This window comes from Peromyscus californicus, unplaced genomic scaffold (genome assembly GCF_007827085.1).
Source record: "Peromyscus californicus insignis strain IS unplaced genomic scaffold, ASM782708v3 Scaffold_10__1_contigs__length_136768540, whole genome shotgun sequence".
In the NCBI taxonomy this organism is placed as follows: domain Eukaryota; kingdom Metazoa; phylum Chordata; class Mammalia; order Rodentia; family Cricetidae; genus Peromyscus; species Peromyscus californicus.
In genome coordinates this window covers 75,916,876-75,922,668 of record NW_026294391.1, presented here as the reverse complement: position 1 = coordinate 75,922,668, position 5,793 = coordinate 75,916,876, and the positions used below count along the sequence as shown (strand labels likewise).

General features: G+C 34.4%; 1 pseudogene; it reads right to left on the bottom strand.

Moving 5' to 3' along the window:
* Positions 1 to 392: 392 nt before the first annotated feature.
* On the bottom strand, positions 393 to 5,065 carry LOC128117013 (lupus La protein homolog; annotated as a pseudogene).
* Positions 5,066 to 5,793: the final 728 nt, after the last annotated feature.

The following is a 5,793-nucleotide window of genomic DNA, read 5'->3' as shown; positions in this document are numbered from 1 at the left end:
GAGGTATCTGTTGTTAACACATTTATTTATTTACTTCCATATTTTTGTGTATATATTTTGGGGTGTGTGTGTATACTTGAATATTGAAGGTTTTTTGCTATTTTTATACAGCATATACTTTACAAGTTTGTACTAATACATTCTCATATTACATAGGCAATTAAGAGGAAGAATCTTCCTTTTCATTTGAATCATCCAAACACAAACAGAACTATACATTTTAAAAAACTTTCATTTGGATAACAACAAAAAGAAGACAAGTAAAATATTTGTTTTCCTTTTATACAGGTGGACATTGAAGTGGACCTAATTTGCTTTACTTTTTAAAACCTTTCAAAGACAAAAAACAACTTAAAATCTAACTAAGATGAATAAAATCATTACTTACTAAACTACTTGTCTCTAGCACCATTCTCCCTTTTCTTGTATTTTGATGCAGGTTCTTCTCTGTCTCTTCTGTCTCCGGCTCTTTTCACTGATCCTGAACCACGTCAATGATCATCATCATTGAATCTTGTCCTTCCCTGAAACTGTCCTTTTCCCTTGGGTGCCCCAGCATAGGTCGATTTCCCTTTCCTTTTTCTTGAATAAATCTGTGGTCTCCTCCTTTTGACTTCCATTTGCTTAGAGATTCTTGCTGGTCCCCCATGACTTCTTCATTGCTTCTTTTTCCACATGTGCTTCTAGTACTTCCCAAGTCATCTTTCTGTTCCTTAATTGTAGGTTATTGTTATGTGCACTCTGGCTTTCTCTAGCACTTTAGTTTTTTCTTTAAAGAGAATTATTCCTTCTTTTGCTTCTTTGACAAAGTAAATCCATTTTATTTCACTGTGATTTGAGAAAAGAATATGTAAATCTTCTCTATAGGTCTGGTCATCCAAGTCACATGAAAACTTCAGTAAGCATCCCATCTTTCCTTCTAGAGATCTTGTTCCGGTACTTCCTGACTTGTGTCTTTCTTCATGTTCTTGTTTAGCTTTCAATTTCATTTCCATTTTGCTTTGATTTCTTACTTCATTTTTTTTTTTTGCCAAGTAATCTTCCTTAAAGAGTATTAACAGGCTTATGTCTGTGCACTTCTGGCCAGGGGTCTCCACAAAATTCTTTGCACACTGAATACTATCAAAGGCAGCAAATATTGACACCTTAAATGTTTTGTGCAATGTTCTTCTCATCTGAATATTCAGTATTTGACCTTTATCATCTATCCAGTCTTTTATGTCATCAAGGGTTGTATCAGTTGGGAAGCCTTTAATATAAACAGATCTGTTTTTTACATTATTCTTATACTCCTCTGTCACTTCAGGAAGGTCTTCTTGGAGATCTGATTTTAGTTTTGTCTGCACTCACTTCCATGAGTTTTGCCTTTGATTTGCTCAGTGCTTGCACAATTGCATTAAAGTCTGTTGTCAGCTGGTTTAGCCTGTTGACTTTTATCATTATGTCCAAAGGTACCCAGCCTTCATCCAATTTGATCTGTTCCTTTAAAAGCTTGTCTCACGGCAAATTGAAGTCTCCAAAATAATACTCAATTTGATGACAGATTTTAGCCTCCACAGCAGCCATTTTTTTCAGTATCTCCATTTTCAGCCTTTGTGGCTAACTGTAAAATTTCTCACATTCAAAGATTCTGACCCCACAGTCACCACAGTCTCAAGAACAATTACGGAAGAGCTTCCTGAATATTGAAGTTTGGTAAACAATGAGATCATAATCTGTTAGGCCTGTGTTTTCCCATGTTATTAAAGAATATACTACAGAGCAATCACAATTAATGATATAATCCAATCACAGAAAAACAAATGTTACCTGTTTGTAGTGGGTAGCCATTCCAGCTTTGATCTGGAAGTTCCAACCCCCATTGAGACTTCGGCAACTGTCACGCCTACAAGGCGGGGCCAAGGGAGGCGCCTGGAAACTGGAGATCTGGATCAGTGGGCGCTCTTTTGGTTCCGGGATCCTGGACGGAGAGGTGGGCCAAGCAGAGCTCCAGAGAACACCGCTGAACTGCGATACACCTTCCCCAGACCCCGCAACCTACCTATCCCTTAATTTGTAAGTTACGCCATTAAATAAATCTCCTTTTAACTACGTGGAGTGGCCTTAATAATTTCACCAATACATGTTCCATTCCCATACATAGAAACAAAAAAGGATGAGATCAAGATTTCTTAGAATAGAACATTAAATACTTTAAAGAGTCTAGAAGAGGAAGATAATGCGAGATTGGATCATGAGTACAAAAATACAGTTGATTCATGGGATTAGTTTTAATATTTTTTAGCAAACGAAGGTAACAGCATACTACAAAATGTATTATGCATATCATAGTTTGAATTATCCTGCTGAATAATAAATATGAAAATATTTGAGAGGATGAAAATGGTAATTTCTGTGAAACAGTGTGTGTGTGTGTGTGTGTGTGTGTGTGTTACATAATATGTTCCACAAATATATATAACTACTATGGATTAATTTTAAAAATATATAAAATTCTAGACCTTTCAAAAATATACCTCAAAGATTTTACTGTGACATAAACACATTTTTGATAGTTGCATATCTCATCAGTTTATTCATTTACTGTCTTTTATTCAATATTTAGGTTGTTTTCAACTTATTTACATTATAAGTAATTATACAATTAAGTTAATGAACGTAGCTCTTCCCCACAAATGATTAATTACTGGGCTATGATTTTAAAGAAAAGTTACTGGGTTATTGGTAGAGAAAACCTTAAGGCTTTTGAAATATATAGCCTTTCTGAAATACCATTTTATTTAACAATACTATCAGTAGATTTTCCTTTCTTCATACTTTCCAGCACTAAATATGTGTATGTCTCACACATACACCTAGATATATCTGCAATTTTCAATAGGAAGACATATGATAGTTAAACAACATTTTATTAATTAAGCATCATCTTAGTCATCACTCTTTTTCACTTATACATGAACAGGTTATTTTCATTGTTCATCCTTAAAGTAATGCTCCAGTGGTAACTGCTAAGAAATTCATCCTCTTGAACAAAGGGTGAAATTTCTCACTGCATGACTCCCTGACATGTGATTAGAAGTTGTAGTTAGAGGTGGAAAATAATAATAGATGCTATATGTCATAAGGTATTTTTTTCTGATTGAACTGCAGCAGTTCAAAGGACTCTCCTCATTATACTGATAAGAAAGCACATTCAGTAACTAGGTAGTCTAATAAAGAAGATAAAGATGAAGATTTTAAGGCTGTAAAGTTGAAAATCCACCTCCAAAATTCACTGGCTATATAGCTCTGTGTTAACTTCTACAAACTGGGAGACATTTTTTCCTCTCTAATAGGTATTTTTTTTATTATTTTTTAAAAATTAATGAAAAAGAGAATACCAAGTATCTTCAACTCAAGAGTTTGTTTAGTAACAGCAACTGTCATTTTTATCATAAAGAAAGAGAATAAGGATGATTCAATTTGCCTAAAATCAAACTGATAGTGACTACAAAGTCGGGGATTTTAACCCAAGTAGAATTCTGTGTTACTTTTATTGATCAGACACTCAAAACACGACTTGTTGATCTGAAGTAAATGGAATGGTGTAAGTTTGAGCTCAAAGCTTCCTGAAAAATTACTATAACTATTGACTTTCTAGCTTTGCTTTATCAGTGTAACCTAGTGATGCTCCAAACACCTAAATCTCTATGCTACAGATGCCTCAGTGAAATGGTTCTTCAGGAGCCTCAGATTTTTCCCTCTTCTGCTTTGGGTCACAAGACTTTGGCCATAATTAATAAGATACTGGATATACCTTTATAATTCAGTAGCCATTTCGTTGCTCTGAGAGCATTCACTTATCTTACAATGTTGTTCTAAATGCTGTGGGAATCAGGATCATTAGAAACCACCTGGTGCTTCAGTGTACAACTGTTTATGCTGCAATGTGAACAGTGCCCCCTAGGCTTTGCACAACATAATAGACCTGCTAAACAAGCTTCATTACTTTATGCTTAGCTTTTAACTCCCCAGTCTAATGTTTGTTGTCGCTCTCTTTGGGGTATTTGTTTGCACTTTACTCCTTAACATGCACTATTCTGAATTTAGTGTGAAGTCATATTCCCTCCTATTGTTCTCACAGTAGAGTCCACACTTTCATTATTGCTGCTCAATTTACCATTAAATTCTTATTGGGCATATCACATTTTAATATAAGGCCATCACTGTTATTTTAAAAAAATATTTACATATAACAATTTATGCTTGTATGGAAGAGAACATAATATTCTTGTGTTACATTTATACATTGTATGTATATTGTTCAAGTCAAGACATATTGTTATGCATCAGCTCACACATTTTCATTTCATTGTGACTGAAGCAGCAAAACGACATTTAAAACTATCTTTGTAATAATATACAATATTATAAACTATATTAACTATTTGTGACAGAGAATGTTAACTATGTGTGTGTGTGTGTGTGTGTGTGTGTGTGTGTGTGTGTGTGTGTGTGTGTCTGTGTATAGTGAGAAGGCTAATCTGAAATTTATGATATTCTGCCTCACACCCCTGAGTGATCCAATTGCAGATGTATACCATCACACAAAACTTAGAATATCAACACTTTGTCAGTGAGTTTGTATGTGTTAAAAATATTCCTCAAGTCCTTACATTTCCCATTCCATTCTGACATCTGGTAGTCACCATTTCATTCTAGTGAGCTTGACTATTTTAGATTCTGCATATAAGTGAAATCATCTGTTATTTGTCTTTCAGTGCCTCCTAAATTTACTTAACATTATGGTCTCTAGCTCATTTCTATAATGTTATATTTTTTCTTTTTTATGGTCAAATAATATGTTGTTGTATACATTTTCCACATTCTCTCCATCCATTCACATGTCATGAGCACAGAGTGTGATCTTTGCTTTTGTGAAAAGTGATGTGACAAACATAGGGCTGCTGGTATCTCTTTGATACAGTGATGTCATTTTCTCTGGATAAACACCTACTAGTTGGATTGCTGTAGCATATGGTAGTTCTATTTTGCATCCCTGAGAAATCTCCATACGGTGTTCCATAGTGGCTCTAGTAATTTAAATTCCCACCAGTACTGTGTAAAAACTCCATTTAATACAGGTTTTTACCATGATCTATTAGATGTGTAGTATGCTAAACTGTCTCATCTTTGCACATAGTCAGCTTGCCTTTGTGAGGATGCTGCTTAATTACTTCATCTAGCCCTAATTAGTTCCCCTAGATTCCATCTAAAAACATCTACAGTTGAAGTTAGGATTTGAAAATACAGATTTGAGTGGAGAGCACAATTCAGTTCAGGACAATATCTGAAATAAAAAGAGGTTTTATGAACCTAGAATTAATCTTGGTAATTTTAGCTTCATCCATCTAGAACAGCATATTGATGCCCTGAATTTAGGCATTAAATTTAGCTAGAGTTCACTGCCTTCTGAAATAATTTCTTTGATCATTGAGATACAGTTTTTTCCTCTTTTTTGTCTTGTTTTTCCATTTAGAAACCTACTCTACTAACTACACATTTTATTCTGTAGTTGACATGTGCGTACCAGTTACTCCTTGAATTGTTACTGTACTTGATTCTTTCTACTAAATGACTATACCTCTCTTTGACCAGTACCTAAGGTGTGCACCCTTGCTAACAGTGAAAAAGAATGATAAATTATGTTCATGTTATATGGAATAGAACTGAAAATTAATTTTACTCACTTAAAGTCAAGAGAGACCAAAGTCTTTTATTTTACAAGGTGTCCCAGCTGAAAATTGGAGCTGA